The sequence below is a fragment of the Atta cephalotes genome (genome assembly GCF_000143395.1).
Source record: "Atta cephalotes unplaced genomic scaffold scaffold00055, whole genome shotgun sequence".
Lineage (NCBI taxonomy): Eukaryota > Metazoa > Arthropoda > Insecta > Hymenoptera > Formicidae > Atta > Atta cephalotes.
The window spans coordinates 802,806-815,159 of NW_012130119.1; the positions used below are offsets into that span (position 1 = coordinate 802,806).

The 12,354-nt window shown below is 32.8% G+C and overlaps 1 protein-coding gene across 1 annotated transcript in view; it reads left to right on the forward strand.

Moving 5' to 3' along the window:
- Nucleotides 1-12,354, forward strand: part of LOC105623295 (choline O-acetyltransferase) — a 93,886-nt gene that overhangs the window by 35,854 nt on the left and 45,678 nt on the right.

A 12,354-nucleotide genomic window follows, 5' to 3' on the forward strand; every position in this document is an offset into this window, starting at 1 on the left:
ATTTTCAATTCTTGAAAAATGATTGATTTTTGATCAGTCCTAAAGTCTTGTTAAATCTAAGGCGTTCATCTATAAATCGCTGATCCAAGATCTCATCAAATACGATCGGGATTCATGACTATGACACGCGTCGCAAGTGCGGTTCAACATTGGTCAGCCACAAGTCCACTTATTCTACCTGAATACTCTCGTGATGCTCCTATCCGATCCCCTGTATTACATTAAGCACAGCCGAGCGATCAGCTCTGCCTGCGAATAAGGATAGAAATATTTGCGATGCTTTTTGTCGATGCTGATACTTAAACATACTAACGATCATACATTTGACGATAATAAATCTTTTAAAATATCAGATATCAACATATTTATTCGACTTTCTATACAATAAGCCATTATCTAAGTTTTAAATCTTAATCCGTAAGAAATTGATCAATCATAATCGATTATTCTTCTCGATCATTCGACTATGGTTAATTTCTTATTATTTAAGACTTAAAACTTAGGTAACAGCTTATTGTAGAAAGCCCATTGTTTGGGAGAGCGTTAATTAAATATTATGTGTAAGTGAACGAGCCGTTCGAGAGTATGCAATTCGCAGCCCAGAAGCATGAAATGTTCCTATGTGGGAACAGTACTTGACAAACACGATCAAGTGTGAATCCATGCCTACTGATCCGTCACTTTTTTCTTTCTTTCTCCTACATTCAATTGTGCTTTACAATCTTTTTTGACTAAGTGAATCTCACTGAGAACCAGGGTCAATTAAAGATGAAGAAGTCGAGCAATACAATTTTGTTTGATAATATTAATCACATTAACTTATATGTATAGAAGTCGATCGTGTCTGTTGATTTCTACGTATAAGTTAATGTAATTAATACAAAATATTATCAAATATTGTCAAACAAAATTGTATTGCTCGGATCTTGTGTTTACAGTGTATCAAATACTATATAAAGTATATAAACGGATTTGGACTGTTTTTATTAATTATTGCCCCTGTCATCCCATTATTCTGGGTCCCAACCATTTGTTATGATTGTTACTATGACCTAACAATACTAAATGTAAACATATATTTATTTGATTTAAAAACCATTAATTTATTTTAGCTATCGTTTTTATTGAGTAAATATTTGTTTACTGTAAGTTAATGTTTACTTAGTACTATTCAAAGAAATATTAAGATTTAGTAAATCTTTTTTTTTTGTGTATTAGACAATTATTTGCCCAGAATATTTTAATTGCTTTGAGAGATAAATAGTATTCGATTTTTTGTTAATTAATTAATTATTTTTAAATTAATTTTCTTGAAATATTTTCAATTCTTGAAATGATTGATCTTTGATCAATTCTAAAGTGTTGTTAAATCTACGAAGGGCGTTCATTTGTAAGTCGTTGATCCGAGATCTCATCAAATACGATCGGGATCATGACACGCGTCGCAACGTTGGTCAGTCACAAGTCCACTTATTCTACCTGAGTACTTCCGCGATGCTCCTATTCGATCCCCTGTATTGCATTAAGCACAGCTGAGTGGTCAGTCCTGTCTGCAAATAGGATAGAAATGTTGGCGATGCTTTTTGTCGATTCTGATACTTAAACATATTAACAATAAATATAATATATCACGACATTTTAGTCTCGAGGATAAAAAAGCATGTTTCTGATGATAATAAAATATATATCAACACGTTTATTGGACTTTCTATACAAGCCATTGTTTAAGTTTTTAAGTCTTAACCCGTAAGAAATTTTAACCAATCGATTATTCTTCTCACATTCGACTGTAATTAACTTAATTTCTTGTGATTTAAGATTTAAAACTTTGATAACAGCTTATTGTAGAAAGTCCATAACTTAGCTTTCCATGAATATCTACTAACAATAACTTCATAATACTATTTTTAGAATGTATTTGTATAATTATATTTTTTACACAGACATACGAAAATAAAATTTAATGTTTAATTTAAACAGGGAGTCATGTATTTTCATGTATTTTAACGCTCTGAAAACGAATCCAAATTTTTTTATCAATAAAAAGTAACTCAATTTTCCTGCAATATTTTTAGAATCTGGAATTTATAGTCTAGTTTTTAATATACAAGCTGAGATATAATAAAAGAGAGAAAGTAAGTTTAACGTAATATACAATATAAAGTTAATATGCAATCTGATAGTTTAAAAATAAAAACTAAAAAAATTGAGCTGTTTTTCTTCAATAAAAAAAATTATGACGTAATGGAACAATTTGAACATCGGATTTGATTCAGAATATCAAAATACATGTAAGAATACATGATCTAATCTCCGAATCAAAAATTTTGATGTATCTGTGTTATTTGTACATCAAAAACAAAATTAGCAAAAATATCAAATTAAGTTAATACAAGCTGACATTAATTATTCGTATGTATAACAAATTTATTTTACAATGTAACAAAGTATAAACGTTCCGAAAATATTAAAATGGGATTTGCCTGATATCGATACTTTATTAAATTTAAGCGTCCCTGCACGTTTCTAAGAATGCACCGTCACGAGACGATCATAAATAATGTGTTATCGCGAGATCCGAGATATAGTGACTAATTTATTTACGAATCATCGGAGTGATGCACGCGTGAGTCACGTGCCATCTGTTATCTGGTACCCGTTCTATTATGACACGTAAAGTGCACGGCATCCTATTATCCGTGATGACCGAGTTTTTCCGCGGCCCCACGAACGTGATTCGACAAACGCAACGAATTTCGATAGAGCTACATTGAAATGTAAGGTAATCGATGAGATTACTGGCGAGTATAGAAAAAATCAAGAAATTGATGAACTTTTTTTTAATATTATTTTTAATATTAATTTTTTAAATATTTTTGTCTTGTATTAAACTACATTTTGCAGAGCGTAAAACTAGAAACATGAAAAGACGTAAGAAACAAAGTAATGCAACATTTGATTACACAATTACAATTCTTTATTTGTTATCTTAATGTCCTTAATTGATATTTTTAGTCACGCGCAAGTAATTTAATCATGACTTAATTTGTCTAACTCGTCACGAAACAATTTTCTGGTTGACATCTCTTTCGTGAAAATAAAAATCCATGATGATTCTAACAAAACCGAAGAATAGAAACTGTATTTTTCTGTATTAAAATAAATGAAGAGAGAATAAATTACCGAAATTCTATTTTGTTTTATTTATCGATTTTTTTTCATTAATGTCAGCCAGATTTAAAACGTGAAACTCAAAAAATATACTCATTTTATGTAAATAATTTCCATATCCTAATTTTTGTTAATCATAAATTATATGTAATTTATAATTGCAAAATGTTTATATTTTTAAAATCTTAGAATGACATTTATTTTTTAATATTATCCTAAGGGGAGGAAAAACATCGTGCGAAATTAAACTCACTACGAATATGCCATGTCAAAAAATAAAAATGTAATTAGAAGAGATAGATTCAAAAAGTGAAATGAATTCTGATATATAGGGACATGCAGTTCTAGATTTCAAACTAAGTTCCGGAATTTCCGCTGCTTTTAAACATCTCATATTTCTGCACGGATGAAGCTAATAAAAGCTAATCACATTAGAGCAACTCGACACGAGTAAATGCCGCATAAATTCCAGCGTGAGACGCAAAACGTTCTCGGAAATCAAAGAGCTCATTGACGTTTATACTACCTTAATGCCCTAGCTTGCGATAAGCACCGGCAACTATTACGAGATGTCTCGAGATGTACGTACAGCGTGGTCGAGCCATTCTCGCTAATAAGCGCGATCGAGGGAGGAGAATCAGAGGATGGGACTTGTCGAACTTCAAAGCGTGGCGAGTGTCGCTAACTAAACTCGGAGAGAGTGAGTTTGCCATTTCCAATCCGAGTCCATTTCGTGATTAAGCGCAAACTTCTGAAGCTGCCCCCCCGAGGACATTCGCAAATACAATATGCGTACACGTACCCGGCGCTTCGTATTCATGAGAGCGTGGCTTTACAAACTCCGGAATCGTAAAGTTTACTGCAAAAACATAGTCACAAGTTTGAATTGATCCTGATTTTATTTCTGCAATTTATACCAGAGGAAAACTTCGTGTGGGAAAGACGAATTAAAAGTTACGATACAGTGACAAATTTTTACGTGTAAAACATAGTTCTCTATGTTTATATTTGAATTTTATGTGTTGTGCATTTTATTTATTGTTAATGATGACATCAATATATAATATTGGAAGAAGTATAGAATCGACATCATTTTGATAGATTTAAAAAAAGAAGGAAGGATATAGATAATATCAAATATGTAATCAGGAATTATAAAGTAAGGCGCTTCATCGATTCTACTTACGAATGAGTTGATACATTTGTGTGTGTGTGTGTGTGTGTGTGTGTGTGTGTTTGTAGTATTTATTTTTACAATAAATTTTTACATGAACAAATCACATTTATTAATTTTATATTACAAAATTTAACCATTGTTTATGTATGCAGCATTAACATTATAGGTAATACAGTCACTGACTTGAAATAATATGTTCTTCTTTTTACATAACATAAAATTCGACTAATAGAATAATAGTAGAAAGAGTGATATACATGTATCGTTTACTTCTCTTTTTTTAGTCCGTCAAGATGAAGGTTAAAGAAACGGTTTCGTCGCACACTCCATTTAGTACTATTATACTGAGAGATCGCAATATTTTGGAGGCTGGTTACAATAAAAATATATATATATGTATATATATATATATATATATATATATATATATAAAATATGTATTTTTTTTATATATTGGTATTATTAAGGGTTAAAAGCCGAATCGATCATAGAAATCGAGAAGATCTCGTAAATGCGTGCGGCGTGGGTTAGGCTCGAGTATTTTAAGGCGTTTAAAGTTGCACGAACGAAAACAAATCATCAATGAGGCCGATGGCAAGGAAGGGTCTTCCCGATGGGTCTCATCGATATCGGGTTGCTAATGGTGTAAGCCAAACCAGCTACCATAAAAACGCACGTTGGGATAATTGAAGGGTGGGCCCTATCGTTATCTAGAGACTTTCTTTTTTTCGATTTCTCTTGGCGATCCACATCCCTCGCGTTCCCACCATCTCTATCTCTCTTAAATACTCGCCAAATTACTTTCTGATGGAATTATATTCGTACGAAAATTTATGCTTTCGGACTGGATGGTATTCCCGCGAACTGTTCTCATTATCAACGTACTAATCAAGTATCCCTTGTATTCAAGATATCTCGCATAACATGCAAAAAATAAACTTCTCCATTTTGAAAACGATGTCGAGGATCACTAATGATTTTTTGACGTTTAAAATAAATATCACAAATCTTTTATTTCTCTCAAATTGCAATATCCTTGGTATATTCTTTGATAATTTCGAGATCGATATTTTCTTAATGAAAAAAAAGTAGATTCGAGATAGATTTTAATAATTTTCACGTGATTTCAACGATTGAAATTAAACAATTTTCTGTAACTTAAGATTTGTGGCGAACAAATAAAACTTTATTTAACTTCTCTTCATTCTGATAATTTCTCTCGCGATTGAATCAATTAAAATGGAATAAAATGAAAATATATTGGCAAAACTTTTTTAGTTGAATGTAACTGTAAAGATTAATCCAGATCATTAATGAAGATAAAAGTTTCCGATTCTTTATTTTGATCTGAGTTATTTTAAATTTTAGATTATAAAAAATGTAAACCAACGATATCTAAAAGACATACTATTAAAATTTACATCGAATTATTTTTTTTTAATCAAGAAAACATCGATCTCGAAATAATCAAATATGCCAAGGATATTGCAAATTGAGAGAAGTAGAAGATTTGTGATATTTATTTTAAATATCAAAAAAGTCATAAGTGAACTGATTCTCGACATTGTTTTCAAAATGGAGAAATTTATTTTTTTGTATGTCGTAGGACATCTTGAATATAAGAGATTGATTAGCATATTATTGATAATAAGAAAGATACATTACAGAATATATATTATTATTTAATTCGTTTCGATTGCCTATTATATTACAATTAATATTTAATATTATAATATTATATATAATATTATATATACATTTTATTACATTTTTTAATAGAATATATTGATTTTTTTTTCATAACTTGAGAATTTTAGTCTGCTTCTCGCTATAATTTTCTCAATCTTGATATCTTTCTCTATAAAAAAAGAAAATTTTTCTCTAGAAAAAAAAGGAACGAAGAATAGGGTCGTAAGTTTTGCTTATTTATACGCGATAACTACACTCTTGAGTGCCATAAATAAAAATCGAGAAATAACAAACATGCAAACACGCGAATCCGCGTGACTTCGACGTAACATGACGAGGTTACTCGATGTAATGTGCAAGCTATTTTTTCTTCTTTCTCCAAGGCCGCACGTTTTTCGTAGTTTTGACATCAACGTCGCAGAATTTGTCGCAAATCGGAAAGACAAATTCGTCGGGGGTGCGAGGCATTCTTCCATGGGGGTCAAGTTCTCGGTCGCTTCATTAGAAACACGAGCATAATCCCCACCCTCGCTCTCCAATTACTGTTCACTCGTTCCTGGTTCAGACAAAGTTTAGGCTCAAGGCAATAGCGTAGAAACGTTGCAGTTGCAGAGACAAATTTACAAAGTTTTATTTTCTCTCGTTTAAAAATTATCCGTGATAAATTTCACGATAGATAATTTTGATTTATCATACAGCATCAAAGAGATTTTAATTTCATGAAAAGCTCTAACAATAATTTAATAAATTTAATAATTTTAAAGCAAATTAATATTTCAATGTACATTTTTTAAGAAAATGTCTTTTGAGAATTTATATAATAAATAAACATCAAAGCTTGAAAAAGTTTTATAACGGGGCAGATAAAAAGCGAATGGAAAATTAATTGCTTTCTGGAGAATTAAATTAAAATTAAATTAAGATGTTTTATTTATTTGCATGAAAATCGTTATAGAGCATAATTAAATTATGCTTTTGAAATTGTCCCGAGGTCTACTCAGTAGTTACGCCATTGCAACAGAGAAAAATCCTCTCCGCACCCTTCATATAAAGAGTTTGTGCGCGTCGTTCACGCAAAATCCGTAATTGCTTCGCACGGTTGCACATCCCCGACTGTTTGCCAATTTGGTCGGTTTGCCGCTGTTTGCATTACGATAGAAACGCCGCGCCGCGACGGTGTTTCGTTCTCAAAATTATTTTAACTCTATATGTGTGCGCTACATTGATCTCACGGTGTTTAATAAATTTTTCATATATTGTAACAATATTTTTTATTTGTTATAAAATAACAAGGAGAGGTTTTCTTTTTAATGTCATAAAATGACATTAAATTTGTCATTAAAATTTAACTATATTATACTTTAGTTTCAAATACCTAGCATTTTTAAATTGTAAATCAGAGTTTCTGTTTTCATTAAACTTAAATTGTCTTAAAATCAGTTAAAATTACGGACGAAAGAGTCAAAATTTTTTGTACATATATAAGTTGCATTTCATGAAGCAGCGAAATGTCGAGGTAGTTAGTCTGTTTCATCGTCGACGTCCCTCGGCAAATATCATTAAGCTTGCGAGAAAATCGTCCTAACGAGGAAAGAAGAAGCGTAAAGGGGTCCTTCGGCAGGACAAACGCAGCATCCTCTTTGAGTCTGTAGAACGACGGAATTTCTCCGTTGCGCCCAGGTCGCAGCGCGTAATCTCACTTTGATCATCATTCCTCCGGAGAAATAGGCGCGAACTTTCATGCCCCAAGCAACTGGTCCGTTCTCCCTTGTGTCGTCGACCGAAAAACTTATTTTCTCCTTGAAGAGCAACCCTGTCGAGGGAAGAGGGCAGTTCGTTATGAAAGCGCGAGCGAAAATGTTCCCGAGAGATTAAATGTTCACCAGCGAGTTGCATCGACTCGACCGACGAAGAAACGAGTTTTGATGAGAGTTTAATAATGTTTTATTAATCCCACTTTTTTCCTTTGTTCTTCACAGTTATTAGAAAAAAAATGGTTAATCTTAAATTCGTAAAATTGAAGAGACGAATTTATAATTGAATCTATAATTTTGTCTTGTATCTAAAAATTTAACTAGATACAAATCTAATTTTATCGAACCATCAAATTAATTATATACATAGGATATTCAGAACGTTGTTAGAACGTCAAAATTTTTCAGCAGCACTCTCGAGTCTTGTATATAATTATTTTGATGATGCAATAAAATTATTTTTAGATCTATCTATTATTTATTAAGATTGTTTCTATATTTAGCTAAATTTTTAGATATTTCAGCAAAATCATTTTTTCCGTGTATCACAATGAAGGATTATAATGAAGAATTCCATGTGCCGCGATAAAAAATTACAATGAGAGATCTAACACAGATACAACGAAAATAGACGTCAAAAAAATTTGGGACATATTTTGTATAATAATTCAATGATATTTTATTTATGAATAATTCAACAATAAATAATTTTATTTGCACTTTTCCAGGGAATTATTCAGCTGTATTTAGACAGCTACAAATAAATGTCGATCTCTAATTACCAAGTTTTAACGAAGAGCCTCGTTAGAGTGTTAATACAAGTTCGTTTCGTGCTCTGCTCATTCTCGGGAAATATCGCCGTCATAAACAGCAGTTAAAATAGCAGTTACAATTCCAAGTTTACCTGGAATCAGTCCGGCGATAACTGCGCAACGTGTGTTTATGGTCGACGATATTAATCAGCATCGCCAAGTCCGCGCAACGCTCGACTGGGTTCGATCAAGCACCCTCGTTTGCTCGACTCGATAATAATCAATCGGACGTGGCTGCCATTCGAACGTATTGAATTCGAAATAATTGCCTGTCCACCCCGACATCCTCCCTTTCTATATCCCCCGCCCCCACCGCGCTGCTCTCTTTTCCTTTCTTTCTCACATGACGAATGGCGAAAGCGCGTCCGTTCGTTGTAACACATTTTCCAGCAAATTATCAATCTATTAATCGGCTAATTTCTCATAGTTCGCTGCTCATTGTCTCTTTGCTCGATTCCACTGAATTATTTTACCTCTGTCGCGTTTAAGCAACTATCTTTATTCACAACTCGCCGAGTATCGATGATCGCAATATTCTTTTAATCGTAGCTCATTAAAGTTATGTCTATTCAGCATAGAAAATTAAAGCATATATTTTACTCTTGTGTTATCTCATTTTTTATTAAATCTTTACAGTTTTACATGCACACGTTATTGTTTAAATATGGATTATTGCAAATGTTATTGTGAGTTATACGAGGTTATATAGAATATTAATGTAGAAATGTTAAATGTTTAATGTAAAATGAATAAAAAATCCTTTTCGTATATACAGAGTGTCACACAACTACCGCATTTCTTCTTAAGAATATTTTCTTAAAGTTTTGAGACGAAAATATCGAGGGTATAATAGTTTTCGAATTACATACTTATCTTTAACCAATTATAATTCAAAAACTGTTGTTTGTAATAAATTGTACTCGACATTTTTGCATTAGGATTTTTGTCTCAAAATTATCTCAAGAATGTTATATATTCTTAAGAAAAATGCGATAGTTGTGAGACACCCATTTTATATATATAGAATATAAATGTAATAAAAATAAACTGCGCATTTCTATGAAGTTGTGACTGTCAGTTTAAAAAGCATGAATTTGAAATAGAGTTCTTATAATAAAAAATTCTAGCTTGAAATACATCACTTTTTGTCTCTAAAATATCGAATTGAAGAAAAATGCTGATGGATTCAATTTTTTTCAATAGAATAAAAGCTAAGATCAGAGAACGCTTAGTCTATCTGTTACATCTACGATATACAGGAATTTTAAAGTCCAAGATTAGGTTGTCAAGTCAACTTCAGACTAACATTAATGTTACAAAAACCGGGTCTGGAAACCAAGTAACAAAAAAAATGAGTCTAATGAAATTTTTAAGGCATTGCCTTGCGAAACTGTGCGCGATAGTTAAAAATTAACTTCGCGTGGAGGTGGAATCGTCTCCCTTGAATTTTCCATCTGCAAGCGCATCTCAGATAATGTATACCGTCACGAGAACGGTACCTCGCAATCTCCCGCGGAAGTCCCTGGTGGACCGTCGCGGTATGCAAACAAGGGCGAGATAAGTCGAAAAAGTGGGAGAACCGCCGCCGGGGTAGTGGTGGCGATGGTGAAGGACTGCGACAAGGGGAGCCCGAGGTTGTTCTACCATTCTAGCGTGGTGCAGCGGGAGTGTTACTAATTGGAGGGGCACCGAGGGGAAGAAACCTTGTTATCTCTTAATTGCTACGACCCTCCGCGCTGTTTTGCATCGGTAAGGAGCGCAAGTCGAATCGATGGACGTTTGTTTTACGGACCGTGTCGATCTCCCTTATCGATCTGACTCCTTGACAGGATTATTCAGCGAGATCTAACGATTCTTCTCAACCCTGTCATCTCTTCTTATTTTTGCATTCTCGCAATGCAATTGCGCGATAGTGAACTCTCATAATTTTCTTCTTCTTCTTTTACAAAAAAATTTGGAAAGCTACATATTTTTTAATGAGATCTTCCTTTCTTCTTTAAAAAGACATAATCGGTTTCATTAATCTTTATTTCCTTTCACGAGATTGTTTTATTAAACGTCACATAATTTCTCTATAAAGAAACCTCGCAAAGTGTCACATTCTGATTTTAATAAAAATTTTTATATATGCAGATTACATAAATAAATGAATTTAGAAAATATCATCCTTTATATGTGTAAAGTGCAAAAATTTGCAGTTTGTTTTTGCTATTTTTGTTATTTCAAAAATAAAAAATAAATCTGAAAATTAATAAATTTCGAAAATTTTTTTTAAATATTGACGTAGATAAATTTATTATATATATCTTTTGTATAAATCTTTTGATAAGTAGTTGTTGAGATATAAAAAAAGTTAAAACTGCTTTAAATTTAGGGGATGATTTCACCCTTTAAAATCATTTATTAGCCGCAATTGATATTTTCTAAATTTATTTATTTATGTAATTTATATATATATATATATATGGTACATTAAGTTTCATTAAAATCAAAATTTGCTTTGCGAAGTTTGTTTATCTTACATTTCCTTGTGAAAAGTGAGGCTTTTTTTCGATATATCTAAGAACAGTTAAGTTCATAAAAGATTGTATCGGGCGCTATAATCCCGATCCATCGATACACCACGCAAAAGCGATATACGATTCTACACACGAAACGAATCCGGGGAGTCGGGTCGTAACGAGTTCGATTATCCTGGCATGGCATGAGTCAGTCGTTCCTGTTCTGTTCCTGCAGCTACCTCCGCAACGCGACGCACGCCCTCCGTTTCATTCCGCTCTCCGTATAACGGGTGTCCGGATTCCCAGGAGGTTTTCTGCCCCCTTTTCAAGCCTCATTGCTATGCACCGCTCGAAACTCCGCTAACGACCTTACACACCCCCGACCCGCGATCCCTCTGCCCCTCCGAATGTCATCTCGCACACGATTTTCAGTATCTAAGATCGTCTTCCGCTCGTCGTTCGGCTACTCGCGCGCGCGACTAGTACCGAGCCCTTTGATCGCGACGCGACAAAGTTCACGATCGTTCAGGAAACTAGCGTGAATGAGTTTCTTGTCGAACACAGGTAGAACTCCATTGTGGAAATAATATGATGGGAAAGTTTCTCTTCTAAGGAAACTTGGGAATCGGTAGAATATTGGAGAAATCGGAGGTAACTTAAGTTGACACTCTGCAAAGTTGGAATCTGCACGTTTCCATGTACGAAATTCTCAAGTTTTCCATTAAATTCCACCCGTGTGGTTTTTCCCCAACATTAGACAGAGTACTTAGACAATTTATTACAATGAATTAAATTTATTTCTCTCACACGGAACAAAAACAGTTTTGTTGAATTAACTAAAAATTTAGTTAGATATAGAATTTTGAAAGTAATTTTATTGCACACCATTCAAAAATAATTACGTAGGAATTTCAAGATCGTTTCATGATCACTGCAAAAAGTTTTGTCATTCTAGTAATTAGCTTGAGTGTTCTGCATAATTATATTTTGATGGTCCAATAAATTATAGAGCTCTTTCTAACTAAATTATTAGATATTTCAGCAAAACTGTTATTTCTGTGTGTTAATTCGTAATATTAAATCCAAAAATATCTTTGTACTAGTGTATTAAATTAAATATTATGAATCTTACAATTAGGGAAATATATCTAATTTATAACGACAAAACGATCGATCTAAGGACTAATGAGTCTATAAAACATGCGAATCTGCTAAAAAGGGAATAAAGGAGGATAGTCTCTCTCTCTCTC